Source organism: Spinacia oleracea, chromosome 4 (assembly GCF_020520425.1).
Source record: "Spinacia oleracea cultivar Varoflay chromosome 4, BTI_SOV_V1, whole genome shotgun sequence".
Classification (NCBI taxonomy): Eukaryota; Viridiplantae; Streptophyta; class Magnoliopsida; order Caryophyllales; family Amaranthaceae; genus Spinacia; species Spinacia oleracea.
Window position 1 is genome coordinate 14,326,685 of NC_079490.1, and position 13,861 is coordinate 14,340,545.

Genomic DNA, 13,861 nt, shown 5'->3' on the forward strand with positions numbered 1-13,861 from the left:
GATAAATCGAATGTTATAAATCCTCGATAAAAAAAATGTTTGACATGATCTCTGTGATTATTTTATTTATTTAACCTATATGCTAATCTAGCTTAAAGAAGAATAGTACTACCTCCGTTTCTAAAAGTTCTTTACGCTTTGGAATATGTGTCCAAATTATGGAAACTTTCACCGTAAATTCTCACCAATATACACATCAAAACGTTACATGTAAGATCTTGTTAGATTGGTCTCGGTGCGTATTTTCAGAATATCAACTTTTTATTATTTTTTCACCTACGAAATTGGATATATTAGTAGTTCAATATTGCATTGTAGTTCGTGCAAATAGTAACTGTAAAGAACTTTCTGAAACGGAGATAGTAGCAATTTATAAAACATATACTTCTTAGATGATAAAATGAAATTTGAATTAAGACATCATGTATGTGATCATTATTTGATCACAAATTTGAAACAAAACTTTTGTCTAAAAATGCGAGTAACAAAATTTATATTGTTAGAGTGGTAGTTAGAGAACGTATTTCCTTATTAACACAAAGATCATAGGTACAAATTGATCTTAGCAATCATTAATTTTACCGTGTTCCTTAAAATCGTTATCATTAGTTCATTATAATTAGACCATAAGACACAATGTTTATCTTGTTTCATTGGGCTAATTAACTTCAAAATTATAATTTTGACTGGGTTAAGTTGCACCCTCACATTAACCAAAATTTTACCAAGGCATTAGAAAATAGCCAAAAAAATCCAGTCACAAAATTTAGAGGCAGTCCAAGCTAAAGATTACAAAAGAAGAAAGGTCGTAATGTCTCTTTATCGTTGTCAACATTATAACTATTCTTATCAAGATTTTTAATGTCCAACAACTCCATATCACCCTCAGAAAACCAAAAATTAAAAAGAAAAAGCCCAGCCGACAAAAATAACAAATTGAGAATTTGAGATAGAAATCTATAAATAATTCCCAAGAAAACTAAAAACACAGAAGTAAAAATTGAAATTAAGTAAAAGTTAAAACGAAACTCATTATTTTTTACAGGAACAAAACATCTTCTCTGTATTTCAAAACTAATACATTTAAATTATAAAAAAAAAGAGGAAATTTTCTCACAAAACCCAATCTTTTCCTAGAAAAATTATAGCTAAGAAATAATTGACCTTCAAGGATCCACGACCTGCGATATTCACCAAATTGAAGTTTAAACAAAATTTAGCAAAAATAATACCAAGAAACTGAAAAAAGGAAAAAAAATATCCAAAATAAGATCGTTGGAACTGTAGTCTCCGACGCAGCGAGATTGTGCCTGATCTATCCAGTTGAAAAAAAATCTCAGTTCATTCCCTAAATTGGATATTGTGCTTGAATTTGCAAAATAATTTGTAAAGTATTTAATTAAAAAATTAGAAAAGTTTGATGTGGTAAGATATGATCCTATACTATAGCTTGAATTTTCATTAGATATTTGAGGAAAAGGAAGCGAAAAGAATGGACATGGAGAATTGTAGAGGGAGAAGGGGAATGAGCGGTCACTTCAATTCCCAAAAGAAAGAAAGAAACAGTTGTGTTCTACTCCTTGAATATTGTCCAGTGAAAGCCAAATACTCCACAATCCATATAACACACAAAAAAGGAAAAAAAAAACTCGGTAAAGATTAAGTTTAGGCGGGAAAATATTAAAGGAGAGAGTGGCATGTGTACATTTTGGAGGGAAGGATGATGTCAGCGGTATTTCTTTTAGTAATAGTTATAGATGCTGCAAGCTTTTGGAGACAAAATGAAGCACTGGCAAACGCATGTTCAAATGCCTATAAATGTGGATTCGAATCCTATATAGGTTGGCTATCCAGAATGGGAAAAAAAAAAATGTAATCCGGTTTTTTTGTTTTAAGAATTACAATTAGATTTTATTGGATAATGTAATGTAAGTAGTACAAGGCATAATAGCATGAGTACACATGTAATCAGGTTCGTATTATCAACTACGTGCAAATAAAACATCAGCATTGTTTTTCAAGCATTTATCATAAATTTGTAATGCTCGTTTATGAAGGAAATAGTGCCCTTGGTCCAAGTATGCATTTAATATTAAGTCTAAGAAATGCGGTTCAGTATTAATTGACAAGTTAATAATTCAGTGAGACCAAGTGAGCTGAATGCCTAGCTAGAGGCCGCTTCAGTTCAAGTGGAATTAATGATATTAATCCACATCTTACTCTTGACTGAACCCGTAGGGTCACACAAATAGTACGTAAACGGATCAAGTATTTAATGGCATTAAATACTCCATCTATGGATATTCGGAATCGACGGATCTTGGTTTCAGTGGGAGCTGAGATCGTCACAAGCAAGAAATGAATACTCCGGAAACGATGATATTGCCGGAAACGGAAATATGGATCGTATCGGAAATATAAATATTATCCAAGTCGTAGATGTCGCCGGAAACGGACACATGGTACGTATCGGAAAATATTACCGGAAATGGAAATATTGCCGGAATCGGAAATATTGTCGGAAACGGAAATATTGTCAGAATCGGAAATATTATCGGAATTGGAAAATAATTCCGGAAACGGAAATATTAAATATTTGTTCGAAACGGAAATTAATTCCGGAATCGGAAATATTAAATATTGTTCGTATCGGAAATGAATTCCGGAACCGGGAATTTAATCGGAAGCGCATCGTACGAATTAGCATCGGACGAGGCCTGCTAGACGAAGGCCCAGCACGAAGCTAGGCCCGCGCCCAGCAAGCCGAGCGCCCAACACGGAGCTGCCACAGCCTCGCCAGGCCCAGCGCAAGGCCAGGCCCAGCAAGGCCACATGCGCGCGCGGGCTTATGCTCGTGGGATGCGAGGCATCGCCTGCTCGTGTGGGCAGCAAGGCCTGCGCGGGTGGTGCGTTCCTCGTGGTCGTGTGACACTCGTGTTCGTAACGAATCCTAATCCTATCGGAATCCGTGCAATGATTAAATCCTAATCCTAATAGATTAAATTTATTATTTAGAGTTCAAATAGGATTCTAATTAATAAATCCATATCCTAGTGGGATTATAATTCCTTTTCCATATTTCTATAAATAGGTGCCTAGGGTCACAATTTATAGACACAATTGAAGTATTCAAAGGTAAGGTTTTTAAGCAAAATCAGCCAAACACTTGCAACCCAAATAGCCGAAATTCCTAGTAACCTTAAGGGCGATTCTAGTTGGTCAAGGTTAAGGCGGATCCGGACGTGCTGTGGACTATCTACGGAGGGACGACACTTGGAGTCCTAAAGACTTGTTCTTGTTCGGTTCGGGCGCATCTAGGGAGGGCACGCTACAAAGTGTATGCATCTAAATTATGCTAAATGATTATGTGTAAATAATATGTTTCCTGGCTTTATGGTTTTTCCGCATAATTTATGTTTTGTCATATGAATCATAACCTAACAGTGGTATCACGAGCCTCTTATTATTTTCATAATCTAAATTTCATAAACATGGTTAAATATTACAAATTTGCAAGGAATTAAAAGGGGTGATTAATTTTCGTAATTGTTAATTAATTGCAAATTGCGTTTATTTAATTATATGTACGCAGTTTTTCGGCAGAATGTTCGTTACTCAACCAAATCGAGTGATTTTTGTGTCGATTCCGCATGTAAAAGGCATTCTAAAATTTTGACAAAAATAGTGTTTTTCGCCGAAACCCAGAATTCACAAATTCGAAGCCTAACTATGACTTTTCGGAGGTTTTTCAAACGCAAAAGTTTGTAAATTTAAGATGTTAAATTAAATATTTGCGATTCTTGTTGATAAATCTTGAATCTTTGATTGACCTACTGTATATGTTTAACAAGTTTGAATGCCTAGCTTTTTTAATTATAGAACCTAATTTGTAATTTTGATTAATTTGTTGAAATTCGAATAATTTAGAATTGATTTGATTTTCATAATTAATTAATAATTTAATTAGGTACCAATGATTAAAAACCACCATAAAAATTGTTAATTTGTGTTAAATTTTAAATTTTTATGACCTAGATTTGAATCCATGTTAATCGGAAATTAATTGATTAATAAATTTTCGATTTTTCGCCCTAAAATTATGAAATTAATATGATTTATTAATTTGTCATTAATTTTGGAAATAAAAGTTTTAATTTTTATGCAATTCGCTCATAAAACTTGCACGCACAAAGCAATGGACGCTACGTGTTACCCTTAAGGGGTGTTGTATAGTGCGGGCATGCGACAACGAGCAAGGGAGCTCGTCGCCCATGCGGTACGATGCAACGAGCAAGGGCCATGGCACACGAGCACAAGGCAGCACGCTGCCCTGTGTCGAGTGTTGTGCGCATGTGGGCGAGTGGGCAAGGGCGAAGGGCAAGGCGCAAGCCAGTGGCAGACGCGTGTTGGCAGCAAGCGTGCTGCGCCACAGCGCGCGCTGCCACGCCCAGCAAGCAAGCAGACGCAAGGCGACGAGCAAGCGAGTGCGCGTAGCGTGGCCTGCAGTGCTGCGTTGCGTGTGGCCTACAGGTGCGACAAGCGAGCAAGCGCGCGCAGCGTGGCCTAAGTGCTGCGTTGCGTGTGGTTGCTTGCGTGTTGCTGTACGAACAATCAAGGGGCGCTAAGCCTCGTGCACTCGATGGGGCTTGGGCGCAAGCCCAAGTGCCTCGTCGTGTCTCGATTGAGTCGTTTCGAATTTAATTTTGAATTTTCAGTTCGGAAATAATTTTAATTAATTTTAAAATTAATAATTTAAATTGTTTTTTCGGATTTTAATTTTGAATATTATAAGTATTATAAATTTTATTTATACTAATTATTTTACTAAAATTAAACCTTGAATTAATTTAAATTCGTTTAATTCAACTGAAATAAATTAAATTAATGGATTCGATTATAAATTTATATGAGCTTTAAATTTTAATTAAATTTGTATGTTTTCGGTTAGACTAGAAATACATTTTTATGTTTAAAATTAGTAAAGCATATGAATTTATTGGTTTAAGTGGGAGCATTTTTAGTCATAAACTCTTGATTAGGTCTACAAATCCTTTAAGGTTAAACAACTTGATTAGAATTAATAAGGACTGAATAATTGGTAGATTATTAGTGCCCTTGATTAATTGCTGCAAATATTTATGTGATGCACTAACCAGCTATGTGGACCATTCATGATAATGAATGGATGAATGGTATATATTGTATATGTACTGTTTTGCAGGTTATGGAGTGACTAGTATGGCCCAAATAGGATAGAAAATATGGTATGCGTACCATTAATTTGAATGTAATTGGTCTAATGCACCAAATTTGTTTTTCAATTTAAATATGGTCTGTGTATCATCAAATAGTTGTAATTAGTTTAATTATAGCTTATCCTAATTGAAGAAAATGGCGCCTTCCACGGTGAAATTCAAGACGGAGTTTTCAATCCATTTTCATGACGGACTTTGAAGTTGAAGCTTCAAGATGAAGTCGGGCCATACTAGATCACATTTATCTTATGCATGCTTTAAGTTATTTATTGCTTTAAATATGTCTTAATTATGCATAAGATTGTGGCTTGATTATGTTGCATGATTAAGGATTTTAGTTCACTTAAAATCTAACCAACATAGTAAGAGCCTTAAGTTCCAAACTTAAAAATTGAGTTAAAAGGTGCCATGCCAAAATAAACACTTACTTGGATATCCTTTACATCAATCTAGTAATAGTTTTCGCTCAGCGAGGTGTTACTTATTGGTCCTAAAGGAGTAAGATACACAAATAATTGTGAGTACATGTTAGTTTTGGTGAAACTCAACGATATAAGTAAGGAGTCCTTTTATGTCGTGGCAAAATCGATAGGTTTACCTAATAAGTTCTTAGACGTACCTATCAACCAAGAGTAGTTTCTAGACTATTAGCAAAAGGTTTTTGCTTACCTAAAATGTTTTAGAATTGAGTCAAAATACATAATGTGCTTAATTCTTCAACGGTTTTAGGGTCTTGGAATCATTTTATTCACACCTGCCGGAACACGTAACTTGAGTAAAATTCTTAATGAACATTGAATTATGCATGTATGCTAGAATTTAAGTTTATTAAGAGAAACTGTGAATGGTTATTTATTTGTTTATTCTTTTCAATTGTAGTTTTAACTATGGCAAACAACAATCAAAACATCATCATGGGTTCTGAGCTTATGGTCAAGCTGAACCTAACCAATTTTCTTGAATGGGAAGTTAAGCTAGTTGAAATAGTCAGACTCAATGGACATGAGTATGTACTGTTACATCCCATGCCATGATACTATGCCAGAGACATGACCCCTGAAAGATTTTCCGCCTGGGATGCGGATCTCAAAAAGGTTATGAGTCTCATGCTGAACAATATCCCTGATGAATGGGCAGAAGGTTTGTAGCTTATGAACCTTTTACGCTCATCAAGAATCTGAGGGATATCTGTCGTGGAAGCACGGAGGACAGGGACCTGAACGTCCATGAGTTGATTGAATCAATGTCTGGTCTAAAGGTTAGTTCTCCCAGCAGGTGTTATAAGATGGAGATCCAAGAAACACATGTTCAGCTCCTTCGCACTAAACAAAGGGTAGGCGTCCCACTAAGGTTCCATGTGGATCTTATGCGTTCATATTTTGATCGCCTAAGTCTGCTAGGAACACCAATAAGCAAAAGGATGGCAGTCTCTATTTTGCTCAAATCACTGCACAGTGGGTTTGGTCGCTTCAAGCGACTATACCTAAGTGAACCAAGAGAAGAAACAGTTGCAGAATTTGTTCACCTTGTCAGAAAGGCTGAGATAATACTGGACTGTGAAGCCAAAGATTTACTCAAGGCTAAAGGGAGACCGTTCAAGAAAGGTGGAAAGTCCAAGGGCAATGCTAAATCAAAGCAGGACAAGTCCACATCAAGCTGTCTTTATTGTGATGGAATAGGCCATTACAAAAGAGAATGTCCAAAGCTAAAGGAAGATCAGAAGAACGGAACAGTCGTTCCATCTTCAGGTATTTTCGTTATAGACTGTATACTTGCTAATTCAACTTCTTGGGTATTAGATACAGGTTGTGGCTCACACTTATGTTCCAATCCACAAGGACTAAGAAGAAGTAGAAAGTTAAGCAAGGGTGAAGTCGACCTACGAGTGGGAAATGGAGCACGGATTGCTGCATTAGCTGTAGGAACTTATTATTTGTCGTTGCCCTCTGGGCTAGTTTTGGAACTGGAAGAGTGTTTCCATGTTCCAAGTCTTACTAAAAACATCATTTCTGTTTCTTGCTTAGATGCTAAGGGATTTTCCTTTTTAATAAAAGACAATAGTTGCTCGTTTTATTTTAAAGAGATGTTTTATGGATCCGCTAGATTAGTCAATTGACTTTATTTATTAGATCACGACAAACAAGTTAATTTATAAGATAAATACCAAACAGGCCAAAAAGGATGATTCAGATCTCACCTATCTGTGGCATTGTCGATTAGGCCATATTAACTTGAAACGCATAGAAAGACTTCAAAAGGAAGGAATTATAGAACCATTTGACTTAGAGGATTATGGTAAGTGCGAATCATGTTTACTTGGCAAAATGACAAAGCAACATTTCTCTAAAGTTGGAGAAAGAGCAACTGAACTATTGGGTTTAATCCATACAGATGTATGTGGACCAATGAGTACAAATGCTAGAGGTGGTTTCAGCTACTTTATCACTTTCACTGATGACTTCAGTAGATATGGTTATGTCTACCTAATGAAGCATAAGTCTGAATCCTTTGACAAATTCAAGGAATTTCAGAGTGAAGTAGAGAATCAATTAGGCAAGAAGATTAAAGCACTACGGTCTGATAGAGGCGGTGAATATCTGAGCTATGAATTTGATGACCATCTGAAAGAATGTGGAATTCTATCAGAATTGACTCCTCTTGGAACACCACAATGGAACGGTGTGTCGAAACGGAGGAACATAACCTTGCTAGACATGGTTAGGTCAATGATGGGTCAGGCCGAACTTCCAATAGAACTTTGGGGACATGCACTAAATACAGCTGCACTCACTATAAATAGAGCTCCGTCTAAAGCTGTTGAAAAGACTCCATATGAGTTATGGTTTGGAAAGCCTCCAAATGTGTCTTTTCTTAAGATTTGGGGATGTGAAGTATACGTCAAGCGATTAATTTCAGACAAACTTCATCCAAAATCTGACAAATGTATCCTTGTGGGCTATCCAAAGGAAACAAAGGGGTATTACGTCTACAATACATATGAGAACAAGGTGTTTGTTGCTCGAGATGGTATCTTTTTGGAAAAGGATCACATTTCCAAAATAACAAGTGGGAGAAAAGTAGACCTCGAAGAAATTCGAGTCGAACAACAAACTCTAGAGAATGCTCAAGATGACATTCAGGATGAAACTCAGAGATCTTTAGAAGTATCTGGTGAGAATCATGGTCAATCTAGAAATGTAACCCCGCGTAGATCGCAGAGATATAGATCTCAACCGGAAAGGTACTTAGGTATTTTGACGAACGAGAGCTATGACGTTCTATTACTTGAAAGTGATGAACCTGCGACTTACAAACAAGCTATGACGAGCCCTATCTCCAAGCAATGGCAAAAATCCATGCAATCTGAATTAAACTCCATGTCAGAAAACCAAGTATGGGATTTGGTCGATTTGCCAGATGGCTACCAAGCCATAGGAAGCAAATGGGTTTTCAAACTGAAAAAGGACAAGGACCAGAAACTTGAAGTTTTCAAAGCTAGATTGGTTGCAAAAGGTTACAGGCAAGTCCACGGTGTGGATTACGATGAAACCTTTTCACCAGTTGCAATGCTAAAGTCTATTCGGATAATGTTAGCAATCGCTGCATATTACGATTACGAAATATGGCAGATGGATGTCAAAACCGCTTTCTTAAACGGCGTTTTAACAGAAACTGTGTTTATGACACAGCCTGAGGGTTTTGAGGATCCAAAGAATGCTAAAAAGGTATGCAAACTAAAGAAATCAATCTACGGATTGAAGCAAGCATCAAGGAGCTGGAATATACGTTTTGATGAAGCGGTCAGTGACTTTGATTTCATCAAATACGCAGACGAATCTTGTGTATACAAGAAGGTCAGTGGGAGCAAAATTGCTTTTCTATTATACGTCGACGACATATTACTTATCGGAAATGACATTCCTATGTTGAACTCTGTCAAGATTTGGCTTGGGAAATGTTTTTCGATGAAGGATCTAGGAGAAGCACAGTACATATTGGGCATCAAGATTTACAGAGATAGATCTAAAAAGATGATTGGACTTAGTCAAAGCACTTATATCAATAAGGTGCTTGAAAGGTTCAAGATGGCAGACTCCAAGCGAGGCTACCTACCCATGTCTCATGGAATGACTCTAAGCAAGACTCAGTGCCCAAAAACACTTGATGAGCGTAGACGAATGAATGGGATTCCATATGCATCATTGATTGGTTCAATAATGTATGCTATGATATGTACACGCCCGGATGTTGTGTACGCACTCAGTGCTACGAGCAGATACCAGTCAGACCCAGGAGAGGCACATTGGACTGCTGCCAAGAACATTCCGAAGTACCTGAAAAGGCACAAAGATGACTTCCTGGTCTATGGTGGAGATGATGAATTAATTGTTAAAGGCTATACAAACGCAAGTTTCCAAACCGACAAGGATGATTTCAGATCATAGTCTGGGTTTGTCTTCTGCCTCAACGGAGGTGCAGTAAGCTGGAAATGTGCTAAACAAAGCACCATTGCGGATTCTACAACTGAAGCGGAGTACATTGCTGCACATGAAGCAGAAAATGAAGCTATATGGCTAAGAAAGTTCATAGGCGAACTTGGTGTAGTCCCCTCCATTAAAGGACCAATAGCCCTATATTGTGATAATAACGGAGCTATTGCACAGGCAAAGGAGCCTAGAAACCACCAAAGAGTCAAGCATGTACTTCGTAGATTTCACCTTCTACGAGAGTTCGTTGAAAGAAAAGAAGTCAAGATAAGAAAGATTGGAACTGATGACAACATATCAGATCCATTGACTAAACCTCTACCGCAGGCGAAGCACAACTCGCACACTGCAGCTATGGGAATCAAGCATATTGGAGAATGGCTTTGATGTCCTTATTTAATGTTTTAAAGTTTTAGAGTTTAATTCTTTGTAAAACATTATTGGTTAATCATTCACAATAAATGAATAGAATTCATTTTTCCATTTAATTTGTGGTTTATTAAATGATGAGTCCCTTCAATTTGACGATATATTCAAGATAGACTGTCAGGACCAGTCCTGTGACTAAGAAATGTCTATCAAGTGAACTTGAATGTCAAAAATTGAAAATGGTCCCTGTCGGAGTTTTCTATAAAATAGGACGCATAGAAAACGTTAGACGACTAGAATGCAAGATGACTAGTAGTTCTGTTTCTTGAACTATGTGGACATGGCAATGTCATAATCATTTGCATAGATACTTACTTTGGGAAGACTAGTATCGGACAGAGCTATGAAACTTTACTGTAAGAGATGAAAATCTTCATAAGTAAATTTCATTAAAATTATTAGACACTAAATCCTCAATACCTGAGTGATTTGAGATTACTTGTTTGAGAACTGGTTACTTTGACGTTGACCAACCGTCGCACTGTAAAAGGAGGCTATAAAGGCAACGCTCAGGTAATCACCTATCAAACGAAGTCTAATCTCAAGATCGCAAGATTGGGATTGTCCTCCCATAAATCGGGATGAGATGCTGAAAAGTTGTACAAGCCCACTCGGAGAGCTAGAAACTGTAAAATGCATGGCCGTGCTCAGATGAATCATAGGCTATGATTATCTGTTTTATTTGATCAGTTGAACTCTGAAACCGAGAAACACCTCTGGACATAATAAGGATGACAACTCTTATCTTATGTTCAAGAGCAAGCATCGACGACAAAGGAATTAGGAAATGCACACTTGTCCCTAAGGACAAGTGGGAGAATGAAGGAAATAGTGCCCTTGGTCCAAGTATGCATTTAATATTAAGTCTAATAAATGCGGTTCAGTATTAATTGACAAGTTAATAATTCAGTGAGATCAAGTGAGCTGAATGCCTAGCTAGAGGCCGCTTCAGTTCAAGTGGAATTAATGATATTAATCCACATCTTACTCTTGACTGAACCCGTAGGGTCACACAAATAGTACGTAAACGGATCAAGTATTTAATGGCATTAAATACTCCATCTATGGATATTCGGAATCGACGGATCTTGGTTTCAGTGGGAGCTGAGATCGTCACAAGCAAGAAATGAATACTCCGGAAACGATGATATTGCCGGAAACGAAAATATGGATCGTATCGGAAATATAAATATTATCCAAGTCGTAGATGTCGCCGGAAACGGAAACATGGTACGTATCGGAAAATATTATCGGAAATGGAAATATTGCCGGAATCGGAAATATTGTCGGAAACGGAAATATTGTCAGAATCGGAAATATTATCGGAATCGGAAAATAATTCCTGAAACGGAAATATTAAATATTTGTTCGAAACGGAAATTAATTCCGGAATCGGAAATATTAAATATTGTTCGTATCGGAAATGAATTCCGGAACCGGGAATTTAATCGGAAGCGCATCGTACGAATTAGCATCGGACGAGGCCTGCTAGACGAAGGCCCACCACGAAGCCAGGCCTGCGCCCAACAAGCCGAGCGCCCAACACGGAGCTGCCACAGCCTCGCCAGGCCCAGCAAGGCCACAGGCGCGCGCGGGCTTATGCTCGTGGGCTGCGAGGCAGCGCCTGCTCGTGTGGGCCGCAAGGCCTACGCGGGTGGTGCGTTCCTCGTGGTCGTGTGACACTCGTGTTTGTAACGAATCCTAATCCTATCGGAATTCGTGCAATGATTAAATCCTAATCCTAATAGATTAAATTTATTATTTAGAGTTCAAATAGGATTCTAATTAATAAATCCATATCCTAGTAGGATTATAATTCCTTTTCCATATCTCTATAAATAGGTGCCTAGGGTCACAATTTATAGACACAATTGAAGTATTCAAAGGTAAGGTTTTTAAGCAAAATCAGCCAAACATTTGCAACCCAAATAGCCGAAATTCCTAGTAACCTTAAGGGCGATTCTAGTTGGTCAAGCTTAAGGCGGATCCGGACGTGCTGTGGACTATCTACGGAGGGACGACACTTGGAGTCCTAAAGGCGGATCCGGACGTGCTGTGGACTATCAGCTAGGGAGGGCACGCTACAAAGTGTGCATCTAAATTATGCTAAATGATTATGTGTAAATAATATGTTTCCTGACTTTATGGTTTTTCCGCATGATTTATGTTTTGTCATATGAATCATAACCTAACAGTTTATTACATAATATCTATACAAAATAAATTTTTTATACCTTGGGGGATCGTGCGCGCTAGCGCACGATCCAACAACTAGTATATACAAAAAGGGTTAAGAGAAATAGGATAAATTTTTGTTGGAATCTATCTTTATCATATTATCTACAAATTTAATCATGGGAAGACTCTAATTTTCTTTTTAATAAAACTAAAATATTTTATATGTGATGACATGGAAATCCTACGTGGACGCTCTAAATGCTCTCCAAAAAAATCCATATATATATATATATATATATATATATATATATATATATATATATATATATATATATATATATATATTAGATTTTGTGTGCTTTAATTATTCAATTTTCTACTAAAGCAAGCACATTTTCTACGAATATGCATATCAATCACGTCAAATAAATATTTTCATCTTAACATTATTGAAATTTCTAAATATTATTTTTACATATTCATAGGTCGAAATAATTTTACTGAAATATCTTAGAAGGAATTAATTTATCTATCTATATGTATATAAAAATATAATAAAAGAGCGGTAAATCAATGTGGATGTGGCCAATGTTTCTATCTTATTTTCCCCTCTTATAATTTTAAAAAATAATTAAAATAATTAGTCTAAATATACTTTGTCTTACTTGAAAATATGCACCAAAAAAAACATTATTGATTGTCATTATAAATCTTATATTTAGGCCATATTTAGTTCACCTTATTTCTCCTGATCTGATCTGATTTGGTCTGGTCTGATCTGATTTGATCTGAACTTATTTTTTCTGATCTGATCTGATCTGAACTTATTTTTTCTGATCTGATCTGATCTGATCTGGTCTGGTCTGATCTGATTCTTCAGAATTAAGTTTAAACAAAAATGTACATTTATTAATATTAAACGACTTACGTGTGAAATAAATGTTACACAAATTTATAATATTGTTATTATTTATTTGACTTTGCTCATGATTTAACTATTCCTTATATTAGATAGACCTACACATGATCTAAATAGATTGGTATGATCTAGACATATAAGTTCTGATCTGGATATGATATGTACATATCGGTTCTAATCTAGACATGATTTGTACAGATCAATTATGATCGGGACATGATCGGTTCTAATCTGGACATGATCTGTACTGATTAGTTCTGATCTGGACATGATATGAACAGTTCAGTTCTGATCTAGACATGATCTGGACATGATCTGTACCGATCAGTTTTGATCTGGACATGTTATGTACAGTTCAGTTCTGATCTAGACATGATTTGAACATGATCTGTACAGACCAGTTCTGATCTGGACATGATCTGTACATATCAGTTATGATCTGGACATGATCTGTACAGACCAGTTCTGATCTGGACATGATATGTAAAGTTCAGTTCTGATCTAGACATGATCTGGACATGATCTGTATAGATCAGTTCTGATTTGGACATGATCTATACAGATCAGTTCTGATCTGGTCATGATCTGTACAG